This window comes from Chelmon rostratus, chromosome 16, assembly GCF_017976325.1.
Source record: "Chelmon rostratus isolate fCheRos1 chromosome 16, fCheRos1.pri, whole genome shotgun sequence".
Taxonomy (NCBI): Eukaryota; Metazoa; Chordata; class Actinopteri; order Chaetodontiformes; family Chaetodontidae; genus Chelmon; species Chelmon rostratus.
In genome coordinates, this window is record NC_055673.1 from 8,638,598 (window position 1) to 8,653,295 (window position 14,698).

The window sequence follows — 14,698 nt, forward strand, 5'->3', positions numbered from 1 at the left end:
TGGGGGTCTTAACCGTGTCCGTCCCCCTTTTCAGTCTGCGTCAGCAAGATTGGAATCTCTCTGGACGCAGAGGAGATGAGAGCGGGGGATGGAGACAGTTGGATAAACTAAAGGAAACGCAGGAGTACAGAGAGAAAGAGAAAGAGACACAAAAAATGGGGAAGCGAGTGAAAGAGATAAGAGAAACAGGCGGGTGACCAAGGGAGAAACAAGGGGAACAGACGTAGAGTGAGACTCTAAACCAGGATCAAACGCTTGCTCCCTGGAAAGCTGTACAGTTCAGCAACAGTACAGTACACACTGAGCCAGCGAGCTTGTCCAAACACTGAACCACTGCTGCCCTGCACCTGGTGGCTTTCTAAGGGACCTGACGGCCTCCCTGTCATCGCATTCACATTACGGGCCTGGCAGCTCGTGACACGGCCGCCCCGGGACGACGGGGCGAACCAATGAGGGGGCTGTGTGTGGGAGGTGAGCAATTGGACCTTTCATCGCATAGTGCCGGAGATGACACCCACTGAGAGAATTGTTGATGCTTTAATCTCCGCTCCCAGATGTTAGAGGCACTTGGGCCTTGATAATAATGCAGCATCACAAGACAGGAGAGAGAAAAGTGCTGTCAGGGTTGACAAGGCAGTGACAGAAAACCTGAAGTGAAGTGAACTTTAGTGAAGATTACCAGTTTAAAGGAACGATTTGGGTGTCAATGAGCTACAATGCTGATGTATTCATTTCCATTTTTTCTGCTGCTGCATATTTGAGGGAATTATTTCATAGTTAAAGGAGCCGTCTGATGATGTAAATGAGCAGAGGGCTGTGGCACTATACGGCCAAACATGTGCAACCCAAAAAAAAAAAAAACGAAGTGTGTGAGCGTGTTTATGTGGCTTTAGGGTTTACTGGGGGACCAAACTTTTCAGAGTCAGCCCTGGAGAATGTTGCCGGGAAGGGGGAGTTGAGAGAGAGACGCTGCAGAAGAAAAACAACAAAAAGCTTGTCCAAACCTCTCCTCTGGCACTCTGGGAGATAATTAGCTATCGGAGAGATTTGGAGAATCTGACACAGAGCACGCTGACGTTACCCCTGTGACTACATCCCCAGTTCCCACAGCGAACTAGCCAATTTGTTTAAGACTCCAGCCCAAGATCAACAGCCTCACACCACCCCACCCACCCTGTGATCACACTCACCCCTCTGCAGCCCTGACACACACACATACACCCTTCTCCTATCCTTAAAGTCTCTCTGCTATAACCCTCGAAAACACACAGAAATACCCACAGACACACACACACACACACACACAATACAAACTGCTGCCAGCCTAAAAACCTTTCTTAGATCTCTAACCACACACCGTCATCACTGGCACAACCCAGAATAAACTAGGCCACTGACTGTACATACTAGCTTGCTGATGCTGCGCCTTTAGGTCACAGGCTCCAAGTACAACACATTTTACACTGGCTCCAGCTCCAGAGTGTGTGTTGTAGGGGGCCACTTTGGAAAAAAAAAAAAAAAAAAAAAAGAAACTTAAGTTTTGAACCAATTTGCTGCCTTTTAATGATCCTAAATCATGGGAAAAAGACATAAAGTGCTTTTGGTCAGAGGTCAACAACTGCAGCTAACAAGGTGCTCCATGGGAACTCCTAATTGTTTTTTATGTGGGTTGCTGTAGGAACTGGTAAACACGTTAACGAGGGGTGACCGCAGACATACCCACATGCATGCGTGCCTTGGAGTGTGCACACCGGGACCAAGCGCACTCATGCACACACATATACACAAAAGCAAGAGGAGCAGCGTTGAGACAGATCAGTGAGAGTAAGACATCTGTGCCGGTAGCCTCATTTGATCACAGCCTCGGCTCAATCATGCTCCACACTGTGCGTTTGGCTCTGAAGAGATAGTCATGGCTTTCTGCTCATCAATAGAGACATTACCACCCAGTAAATTGAACCAATAAGTGCATGCAGATGTACTTCTGTACCAGACAGTGCAATTACAATAGCTATTTAAATTGAAGCTTGCAAGTTTCACTTATTAGCTCCATGTGCATAAGTAATTATTGTTGTAACTGATGTTTCCTATGGGCCAGCATCTGGGGAAAGTCAGCCTTTTGTCTGCAGAATAACAGCCAGCGCAGTGAGAACACCAGATCTCACCATTCTTTTTTCATCTGGTATCTGTAGACAAAGAGAGCTTGCGTGTTCTGGATGGTCTCGCAAGGCCAGCTGAATAACATCTTGATTCATGAATGCAAATCAGCACATGCAAAACAATATACATTCATTCGCGGCTCAGAATTAGACTGTACATCTGCTTGGTGTGAATGGTGAAATCAATGCAGGAATGCCCACAAGCTGCAGAGGGGCTGGGTAAAAGGTTTTGCTCAGTGAAACAGACAGTTTTTCACCATGAAGACGGTTACAAAAGAGGCCTCTCACAAGGGCTTGGAGTCAAACTGGGTTGGCCTTGCTTTGCTCTCGGTGTGTGCAAAGCCCTAAAGAGGGTGAACAGAGGGAACTGTTCAGCCACTTGAACCAAAATATGTCACTCTGAAAAGCTTCAGTGAAAGGAAGCTTTCCACTTCTCAATAACAACTTTGGTTAAAGAATCCTCCAGGTTCTTGGCTTGAAGTTCCATGAGCTAAGCATCTCTGAAAAGTCATTTGGATGGCTCGCTGTGTTTTACTGCAAGGGCATGTTTGCAGAGAATAAGGAAAAGGAAGAAAAAGGACAGTATTTTATTGTAATTCTGCTGTACTCTGCTCGAGGGGATCTCTAATTGGATCAACAACTGTCTGATTCCCATCAGCCAGCTTGACCTGTCTGCCCAGGCTGAGGCAGCTGTGTCTTATGGGAAAGAGAGGAAAAGAGTGGGAGGGAGAGAGAGAGCGAGTGAGAGACATGGAAATACACAGACAGACACATGAAGAGAAAGGGAGCAAGGGTCAGTGTTCCAGAAATAGATAAAGATTAAGAAAAACAGGAAGTAGTTATGATAGAAAAACAAAACCAGAAGGGACCTGGACCAGAAATGCAGCGGCGTCGCCATTTTCAGAGTAAAACGGACAAGCTCAGAATGGCCGCCAACCAGGAAGACAGCAGCTTCCCTACAGGGAAGGCTTTGACGGATCCCAGTCGATAGCTCTCACAACTGCCACGCTGGCCTCGCATCCTTCAGCGTGGAAATGAAGACAGTCTGCCAGCCGTTTTGCTGACAGGGACGGCACACATGGCTCAATGACACGGCCTGATAAATGGAGCGGGCGCTGAGAGGAGAGCGCGGCAGAGAGCGAGACAAAGAGGAAAGGGAGAGGGAGATAGATGGAAAGACAGATATGGTGTCATAGAGAGACAAAAAGACATGGGGAGACAGTGACAGAGGGAGAGGAGAGAGAGAGGGACTCAGCGATGACAGAAGTGACAGCGCAGTCCAGCTTTCCCCCCTTCCGATCCATACTATATAGATGAGTGTGTGAGATTAGTATAGGGAGAGGGATGTCAACAACGCCTTGCTTCTCACCCTGCGTCTGCTACACATGCTCTATAGCTATTGATCAGGCCTGGCTCACACTTCAACATAGAGGGCTCCTGCAGCACGCTAGCCGGTGCAGGCCTGAGATGATATTATGGATTACGGGAAGGGAAGTGGAGGGAAGAGGCCTGGATGCGGGTGGTAGAAGCCTGATCGATGAGCTATTGCGCACTTAACAAGAGTAATGTTATGTAGGGAGCCTCTGACATGCTAATCCATCTCTCACTCTCTCCGTCCATCTCCCTCGATTGCATCTCTCTCTGTCATGGTTATCTCCAGTGTGCCTCTCTCTCTCCTCATTTCTTTCTTGCTTGTTTTCTCTATCTATCTATCTATCTATCTATCTATCTATCTATCTATCTATCTATCTATCTATCTATCTATCTATCTATCTATCTATCTATCTATCTAGTCACCACTGAGCACACACTGATCCCAGAGCAGATTCAGATAAATAAAGCTCCACTCTATGTGAATATTCAGAAAAGTGATGTGTGCATGTTTTTGCATCTAGAAATCTGCAGACATCGATGTGCAATGATCCAACAGAAAAGGTGAAGAAGACTCTGAGCGAATACAGAGCTGTAATTATTTTAGCAGATGAGAATATGGGTGAATATGTTCGCGCCTTTGAGCACTGACTCTGAATTAATCTGCTCCTACAGTAAATGTGAGAGCAAGTGCAGCACCAAATGGGCGGCGGGTTTCCAGCTGTTAGCCATCTCCTGCGAGACAAGCTGAGGTACCAGTTAACGAGAACTTCATTTTAGCTTAATCAGCTAATTCCACTTGCCATTCCCGACTATGGTTGCCATGGTGAGTAAACAAATAACTAAAAACAACAGCGTAAACAGAGGAGCGTGTCTGAGGAGAAGCTAGTGTGTGTGTGTGTTTGTTTTCCATCTCTAACGAACGGCTCACAATCCTCCATCCATATATTAAAATAACATTTATAAAAGCAGACAGTCCTCGCCACATTCATTCCAAATGGCACAGCTTGAGTGTTGTTGGTTCCTGCAGTCGGCTGCATTTTTAAAGTGGCGGTGGCACATGTTTCTAATGTTAAACCCACACATGCTGCTCCGCACTGCCAACAGCTTTGTTGCTGCAGTAGGTCCATGTATCAGTGGCCACTTTACACAGCTGGCCAGGGTGGCAATTACAAGCGGCCGCATTGTGGTTGCTTCAAAATTGTAAGCGTATAGTATAAGAGAGACAACACTATTTGTAGAGTGGATTCAAAACGAGATCCCAGCTAAGAAAACACTGCAAAGTGCAACAGGCGACGTGAGTCAATACGTCACAGACAAATCTGTACAAATAGTAAGTGTTGAGCTGAGTGGACTTGCAGTTTGGAGACTCATCCCACGGTCTTCATTATGTCTTCATCGCTGCACTGATGAAACATCTCAGCGATGACTCATTTTCAAGCTCAAACAAATTCAGCTGTCTCGGACTTAGAGCGACACTGACGGAGAATCTTCATACAGTACTATAATTCACATTTATAATCGTCTTATTTCTCATGTTTCAGAGTTTGAGGGAGGAAGCAAATAAAACATAGCTGGTGGTTTTAAGCAGAACAGTTAGAAAGTTGTGGAAATTTTCAGTCAACCATGACACAGTGTCCAGTTCAAGGTCAGCACATCTAAGACCGACCGATCACGCTTGACTTGCTGCTAACTATGGGCTGCTGTCCACAGACCGCCTCCCTATGACGTACTGATGAAAAATAATTATTGTTTGTAGTCTAAAAATTCTCAATCCAAATTCACTCTGCTGAAATTGTAATAATCAGGCAGAACTGGGCAGTGAGCAAACAAAAGGCTTTTTTGTTTGTGCTGCCATTCCATTGTCAATATAATTCAGTGTAGTGATTGTTGCTATAATAATTTATGACAATGTAGAAAAATGGAGCATTGCAATTCAGTACATCTGCAATGGAGCAATGCTACAATAACCAATGCTCACATGAAATGAACAAACTTTAAAAGACAGAGACCTCCATCAGACAGTAAGAATGCCTGTTTTCACTGAATCAATAACAAGTAAGCCCTTATGGTTCTTTTTGGCCCTGTGGCATAAAACTGGTCCTGGCCTGTGGAGCTCTCGCTTCACGGCAAACAGTTTTGGCTGCGGCAGACGGACTTACGAGCAGCTGTTGCTGTACTTTGCCTGTGGGGGTTGACCTCTGCTGCCACTGTCTGTGTCACTGCCTGTGTGGGCAGACATTGAAGCTAGCTCTGTCCCTGTTAGCAGAGTATTATAACACTGCCAACGCCTCCAGTGACCCGTGAAACCTCCCATCTATAGAGATGAATCATACAGATGGGCGCTTTGTAATTCAACAGAACTGCCCATCCACCAGACCTCCAGCAAATACTTCTCGGTATATATGACACTGCATCAGAAACAGAATCAATCAGTTTTAAGCTCTGCGAGCACACCTCTGAAGACGCAATGTAGTACATGCTGCATATGATGGTTTTAGCATATTGTGAAGGCCTCATCATTTACATCAAGCAATCAGACTTGAATACGCATTTTACTGACTCACCCAGCCTTACACACAATGTTACAATAAAATCATTTAGCTTGATTTATCAAAGAGAGATTTTGCTGAGCATGCACAGTGTTTTTCCGCACTGCACTGCTTGACATTCATTACACAAATTCACACTCAGAGCGCATTACAAACAGTCCTCTGCTGTTGGTCAGCATGAAAAACTGGATGTCAGGTGTCTCGCTAAATGGTACCTTGCCTCTCATAGAATTTCCCAGATGGTCCAGGGAGTCAAACATGTGATTTTCTTGTCCTAAATACCGTCATCTAACCTTTAGGCTACCATTGACTGCAAATTGATAACGACATTTGAACGGAGGCAGAAAATATGCCACAAGCTGCAAATACAACAGAGCCACATCAGTGAGAGTAGCATGGCGAAGCACACACAAGGCTGTGCGTCTGTTAACTAGGTTTCCACCGTAGGGGCTTCCAGTAACAACAGTATGGACAGGAAAGAAAATGAAATTACAGCACAATAAATGAATTATCAATACAGAGCCCTCAATACTGTATCTGAGGGGGATCGATTCGCTGCAGCCGGGCTGCAATGTGGGCTGAGGGCTGGGGGCAGGCCTAGCTGAGGGACCGGCCAGATCAATAATGTCACTGGGGGTGATTGACGATCAATGCTGCCAGTGACGTTGATTTATGATCAATGAAAGCGGGGCACCTGGCTAAAAAGGGGAAAAGGGGAGGAGGGGGCGCGAAAGGGGGGGGGTTCCATAGCGTCCCCCTTTACTGTAACTGATTGGGGATCGATGAAGAGTGGCACCGTGGCTGATTAGGGATCAGGCCTCTCTGTGGCAGAGGAAGGCAGCTACGTGTGAGAGGATTTGGTTGGCTGCGTGGAGACCAGCCTGTCTGAGCCAAGCAAAGCTGCAGACACTGTAATTAAAGCTGTGCTGAAAGGAGCTTTCCACCGGTTGATAGAAGCTGCAGGTGCAGCTCTCTTTGCTCTTTCACTTTCAAAAGAGCAGCCATGCACGCACACACCCACCCGCCCACACACACATACGCACGCTCTTACACACAAACACACTCTCAGACATATACACACAACCGAAGGCAGCACAGGAAAGTCTGCACAATATTTACGCCCTCATAAAAATCTTATCTATTACTCTCATCGACATCCTCCGTCTCTGTTGACTTGTTTTCTCTCAGTCTTCGGCTGTTTTAAAACACTATCACTGCCTTTTAGTTACCTGCTACTAACCCAAAGGATCGAAGTGGACAAAATGTTTTAAAAATGACTACTTCATCTTGTTTAATTTCAGCACTCTTGCTAATTACTGTTACTGGACTAACAGATGCTGTGTTGTCACTTGTGTTACATTTAACCTCTGTATCTTCTGGTCTTAGTCTGCCTTCAAATTAAACAGGAAGTAGCCACATTTGGTGAAGCTCAGTTGAAAATGAATCTGTTTAAGACGAACAGGTGTGAACTCCTGCAGTGTCAACACGTAACAGTACGTATATTTAGAGCTACGTTTTGCTAAAACGACCTTCATCAGACATCTGTTGTGAATGATATATGATCTCCTTTAATATTTTAATATTAATATACAACATTATACCTGATGTCAATGTAAGGTTATGAGTTTAGTCTAAGTCTAAAAAGCCAAAGTTAGAGCCGAAGTTGATGAAGCTCGGGGGCTAACCCACTCATCTGTGCTTTGTCTGACAGACCCCTGTACTTCTGAACTTCAAACAGGGAATCAGACATTCCCAAGGCTCATAATTCATTCATTTCTTAGGTATTCTCTTTGTTCTTGAGCAGCGTTGACACTAATTTTCCTCTGTCTTTCCCCAAAAGTTGCTGACAACAAAGTGCAATCTTTTTTCTACATTGACTATATCAACTGTTTTCTGAGGAAACTGCAATATTTTCTGGCTTATCACCTGAAACGTATAAATTGTTTTAGATTTTAAAGCTCAGGTCAGGGTAATGATAAAATGGGGAAAAAAATTACAATGCTGCCAATCATTCGCAATAAATTTGCACTACGCACTATACAATATGCCTACAGCTTCTTGCATGCATAATCAACGTAAGAGGGTTTGCTCTGACTCCAGACTCCATACCGAGTTTAAAGTGTTCAGGATTTAAATTGCTGAGGCAAGAATGCCTCAAAATAATAATTAGAAAGATAATTAGAGGTTTAAATCCTTGAAACAAACAAACTGTCCTCCCATACAGCTCATCTGTGAGCCTGTTGCCGGTGCTCTCCCAACACTCACATACATCATTTTGGGAGTCCCTGTCGTTTAGGTATGAGTGTGAGCTGGAAACAAAACAATCTCAGGCCAAAATGTGACAACACTTCCTTCCTGTGTCAGCGAACTACTGTTTTCCTCTCAGTCTTCCTATTTTCATAAGAAAATAAGAAAAACAAAACAAAGAATGAAGGCAGTCTGATAACACTTTCTCTCTTGGGAAAACATAGACACTCAAAAAACTCAGCATTATTTCTAAAACAACTTTGACTCCAAAAGAGTTGGGACACTGTGTAAAACATAAATAAAACAGAATACGGTCATTTGCTGATCCTTTCTGATCAACTGAAAACTGCACAAAGACTAGATATTTAATGTTTGATTGATTTTTGTAAAGATCTGCTTATTCTGAATGTGATGGCAGCAACATGTTTCAAACAAGTTGTGACAGGAGCAACTAAAGACTGGGAAAGTTGTGACACGGTCCAAAAACACCTGTTTGGATCATTCCACAGGTAAACAGGTTGATTGGTAACAGGTGATAGTATCATGATTGGGTATGAAAGGAGCATCCTGGAAAGGCTCAGTCGATCACAAGCGAGGATGGAGCGAGCTTCACCACTTTGTGAACACATGATTGGATAAAGGATGTACTACAGGAACACTTTGTAAAGACATTTTTGGGAATCGTGGTTGTAGCTTCAGTAGCTTTGCCCCTTCATCCTCTTGGAGGGAGCGATATCAGAGCGATAACCAGAGAGAACAGTTTAACTGTGCAGAACAACTTTGTGCAAGTCCTTGTCTAAACATCTGAGAAGTGATGAACAGACTTTGTTTTTCTCAGTCTGTGTTAATGGGCCTCAATCGATGTGAGAGAGCGTGTTTTTCCTCCACATGTCCTGACCCCTTGGGGAACACAGGGAGGTAATGTGGGAGGGGAGTGATGCTGACACACAACATCGATATCAGTAGGGTTCACAAGCACCAGCGCGGTGAAGGCACCTCCTTCTTATTTAAAGTTACGGCCGGTTATCCGGGACTTATCAATGCAGCATCAAGGACAGGAGAACTACAACGTCAGCGGGTCTGAGTGTGAGCGTGGACCGCAAATTATTAGAGAGACAGAAAAAACAAACAGTTGTTACGCTGATGATATTCATCAGCGCTTACGATTCTCCTCTAAATGAACCCACCTGTCCCAGACTCTCTCTCGCACACACACACACACACTACTGCTTTCACTTAAACAATGTCAGGAATGTGAGGCGGCACAGCAGTGCTGCAGAGGCAAGCACACCGCCACGCCGGCTCTCATCTGTCACCAACGGCAACCAGCCCGCCAGCCGCCATGATGTGCAGCTTAATTGGGGGAGCTGATGAGGTCTGATGAGGCCGGTACTTATTGAATTCCCCGGCCTGTTATTTAGATAATGCTGTAGAGGAGCAGCCTCCGTCATCTTTCCCATTCTCATCCATTCACTGTCCCAGCAGGGGGCTGCTGGCTAATCCACTCTTGTTTGTAATGGCTGCGCGAACTGAGGGGATTTGGACACGCTCTCCCCTCACAAGTACACATCTAACACTCCCCACTGTTGATTTTACCCCATAATGGGCCTATTTGACGAGTTAACCAGATCCCAATACCCATCTCAACCCCTTTTTGCCAGTCCTTCTATTTTTTTTTTTTTTTTTTGGGGGGGTGGGGGCTTTTGTTGAATAATTAGACTTTCGAGCAATGTTCTTCTCCTTTTCTCAGCTTTTCCAACAGCAATTATCAAACTTCAAATATGTGGCTGTGCAGCATTCACAATGTGTATGAGTGAAAAAGAGAGAAACAGGGTGTGAAAGAGAGTGTGATGGAGAGAAAGAAAACAGCGGAGAGAAGCGGAAGTTGGCTGAATGGCAGGACAGCAAACTTTTAATTCCGTGCGTCACACTGGCAAAGGAGATGGAGAGCGTGAAGTCACAGAGGGGTGCCAAGAGCGCTGCTCGGTATGGGACAACACATCAAAACCCATTAGAACTGATGAAAACTTGTGATTAATGCCTCTGCTGCACACCACCGAAAAGGATCTGAATTTCAAACGTAAAGTTTCTATGGAAAATTTCAGCATCTGGGTGGTCAGACATTCATCAGTACCAGCTGTACTGTTGAGAGGCTTCGACAAAACACTGCATCAGAATAAAAGAGTAAATATCTGACAAATATCCACATGAGCAGATAAAAAAAGGCACATTTTAAAAGAGCAGGACTCAAATTCTGACTACATAAAGTCTAGAAGCATTATCTAATGTATGTAATGAGCTCTCTGCAGAGTATGAGATCTTTCTTTCCCAGCTCTTTGTCTGCCAGAATGTGCATTATAGAGGAAAAAGCTGTCAAAATCACTGAAACACTGCAATTAAAAGTGCTTACAGTCTTTTTTTCTCTTCTGAAGTGTTGAGAGAAGCTAATTCTGATATTTCAACATATCCAGTAGCACCAGCTGTAACTAAACAAGATGCCTTATCCTGAATAAAATCAGTCATACACACATCCATGGAACATCCAGTGACATGAAGAAAAACAAAAGGCCACATTCATAGTCAGTTGTTGTGGCCTTATAGATCAGGGGCCGATACTGACGAGGGGGGCCATTAAGGCAGCAACATTTAAGAGCTTACATGGCGAAGGTACAACGTGGAGTTCACCCGGGGCACAGCGAATCAATATCAGCTCGACTTAGAAATCTGCTGTATAATCCTTGATCTCCAAGGCCATTTGCTTTGCAGCCTGAAATTGGATACACCCCGACTGCATCCACCCCCCACACACTCACCCCCGCTGCGGCGAGCCCGCTGCTCACTCCACAAATAAGACATCCTGAAAAATTGATCTGGATGCATCTGTGGCAAGATTACGTCTGGGGTCTAAAAGAGAGATATGACTCGCTCAAGGTAATTCATAAATCTGTGTGTCTATGCGTAAGAGGATCAAGACAGGGCCTGGCGAATGGGAAAACATAGTGGTAGTATTATCATAACTATATCACTGCTATCTGAAAGACTGCTGCAGCAAAGAGGCCATTAAGTCAACACCTCTATAAATGCTAAAGGGCTGGTAAAGGCCACACATTGAAAAACACCATTATATACTTCTATATAGCACATGCTGCAGGTATGATTAACAAGCTTGTAAGGAAAATAAGTCATCTTTGTTTATTTCGCCTGTAAGCAACAATGCCTTTTGTAGTGTAACACCATTTATTTGATTTATGACTTGAGTATAAAAGAATGGAATAGAATAATGTGTAACTATACTGTTCGACTACATCTGGTAATTAGTCCTTTGCATGTTTTTACCCGTTAACCGTGAATCCTGCATATTATACATGATAGCTGACCGTTTTGTACCTTCAAAAGCAACTTGCATATTACGTCTTAATTTTTTGTCACATTATCATGGCATTGCATTTGAAAGCTTTGGCAACTTTTTTTTTTGGGTAATTTCTCACTCAGCATCCAACATTTTAGAGAAGAAGAATAGAAAAAAAATACAAATTTACTTAATCCATTTCATAATGCATATGTGTGTTAGTGTGGAATTAATTTCCCATTTGCTCAGTCATACACTCAGGCTTTATTTATGCAGGATGGTTCAATGAGAGCAGTGCACTCTCTTTTCTACGGGTGCCCTGTGTACAATATAAGTGAAGGCGATAATACAACATTTAGTTAATGCTAAAAGTATTAAAAAATGCAATAAAATTCAAGAGTAAAACTGTGACAGCGGTTAAAAAAAAAAAAGGCACCTGCACTGCCTTTTCTTGTATCTAACATTATCTCAAACAGATATTCAAGGTCAACAAGAATATGACGACTGATAGCTCAAAGTATTTTATTGGGTTTGATTCTGATTAGTTGCCTCATAGAAACTAGCATTTTTGTGTGTTTCTCCACTAACGACTTATTATCTATATTAATTGATGACCCATTTATGTGGCTTTCATTTAAAATTTAGCAGTTTTTTAAAATGCTTTCGGACCTCTCGAATGTTTTTTTTGGGTGATTCTTACTTTTACCTTCTGGCAGGTGAAGAAAACCAAACTAAATATTCCGCTTAAACAGGGAAGCTGTTCTACAGTAACAGCACTGACTACTGTGTAGCAAGCAAGACATGAAAAGCGAGATTTCAAGGCAGGGTACATCTTTAGGTGCCTCTCTGCTGTGAGTGTGGACTATCTGATTTTTTTATTCCCATGGCAGCGTGTATTGTTAGAGTGGCAGTTGTTGGACTCTCTGAGGCCTTTAAGCTCTCTGTTTTCCCCCTATTACTTGTGCCCGGTGGGGGGACAGACAGTTGTAGCGAGATGCCGTGCGGCGCAGCAGGGGTGGTCCCCAGATACCACAGATTCATACTTTCCACCTGACGCACAGGATAGAGAGAACAGAGAGCTGGCAATTACCAGACTTCTCACTATATATACTGCAATCCTGGCCAGCTCTGTTCTGCTGTACTCCACTCTGAAGGCTGTCTCAGGGCCAAGCTGGAGGTAATGAAAGCAACACACTCCTAATGGACTATTGATGTGTGTGTGTGTGTTTGTGTGTGTGGATGCATGAGAGGAAGGCAGAGAAAGAGAGAGAGTCTCAAAGAACAAAGGAAGGAAAAGAAGACTGTAAGAAATCATTCTGTTGGCATGTCGGAGTGGTCCCTTTTGTGCGTCGTCTATATTTTTGCAATGGCAAAAAGTGTGCATCCATGCCTGTAAGCTACCTTAAATCATCTATATAAGCCGAGTAAAAGCAGCAGAAATAAACTGCAAGCGTGATCCAATAGCTATGATGTGCTGTTCTGCCAGCGAAGGAAACAGAGACAGACAGAGAGACAGTGTGTCTGAGACATGAGGTCACTCAGAACCACCAGGTGTGTTTCCACCGTCCTTCAGCTCAAACACCAGCGGGCGGCTCTCATATAAATACACTCATATACAAAGAAAGAGACACAAATAGCCCCAGGTGACAAAAAAACTTTGGCAAATCGGCCGCCATCACACTAAGTCTCACCTAATGGAACATGTCCCACACATACCGATAGTCCATTGGCAGGGCTTGTAGGTGTGTACACATTTCTTTGTGTCTCCGTGTGTGTCCCCTTCCCTGCTGGCAGGCAGTCGGATGAATGAATGGGCGTCAACTCCTGGAGGTCCGGTGGCGCTACAGAAATAACTCTGCTGACCACAGTGACCTCTGCTTGTTCCCACACAGCCTGCGTCCTGTTCTAATGGAGGCCCGTGCTCTATTTTGGGGGCAGCAGCTAGATTTATCTCACTGCCCTCTGTGTCCTGGGACGGTGACAGTGACGTGGCTGGATGTAACTGATGCCTCGCTTGCTTTTTTACCTTGCTTCCCTGACGCAAGTAAACAGAGGATACAATCAGTCTTGAGGTGAATTCTGGTCAGTCAGATGACCCGGCTATACCTCACTGTTTCTGTTCACTTTTCAGATGTATACCTTTAGTGGAAAAAAGTAGAAAGTGTCATTTATCAAACTCATGTGTTGTGGTACTCCAACCTAATGAAAGGTGCAGGAGATAGAGAGGAGATGACTGGTGAACCACAGGAAGCAAGCCTGCTGCATTGCTTGCATGCCACAGAGACCTTGGAGCATGATTGTCCTCCTCCTCAGCAAACTTAATCTTCATTCTGGAGGACGGGCAGGCAGGCCGAAAGGCTATGAGCTCAGTGACCTACTGTATCTGCTGAGAGGCAGAATATTATTCTTTGCAAAAGAAATGCATCGCCTCGGGTCCTGCATTAGATTAAGTCGACTGATGACTAAAACCTGGAATCCAGGGATCCGTGAAGATAAAGTATGCATCTCAACACTTCATTCCTAAGAGCAGTGGAGAGAGCCCAGTGAGATCTATGGAGAAGTATCAAAAGAAAGACTGCTTATGGTTGCAAAATCTGCAGTATTGTACCTGAGCATGCCTAAATAAAATTCATAGGAAAATGACATGCTTCCAAATTCTTCAACAAGTATTGTGCTAGACATATAACCAGCAGTTAGTGCACAACTGTGCTTCACTGAGCAGAGCTGGATGTTAGCAGAAACAAAAAAAAAAAAAAAAAACTTTGCTCAATGATGTGACTACTATGCTTGCATGAAGCATTGTTTAGGGGTCCTCTCAATTTTACTGAACTATGAAATACCATTGTGCATTTGCATTGTGTTTGCTGTACTTGAAATCAAAATCCTGTGCTTCAGCCCGATTGGAAACTCACACCGTATCAGGCCCCACAGAATACGATAATTCAGATTTGCCCCAAAAGACTTAACAAGATTAAGAGTCCTCAGCCACGCTAGCGGCTCTGTGAGGCTGCACTGAGGCA

At 44.2% G+C, this 14,698-nt stretch overlaps 1 protein-coding gene across 6 annotated transcripts in view; it reads right to left on the minus strand.

Moving 5' to 3' along the window:
* Positions 1 to 14,698, minus strand: part of rbms3 (RNA binding motif, single stranded interacting protein) — a 275,251-nt gene that overhangs the window by 41,820 nt on the left and 218,733 nt on the right. The window lies entirely within an intron of this gene.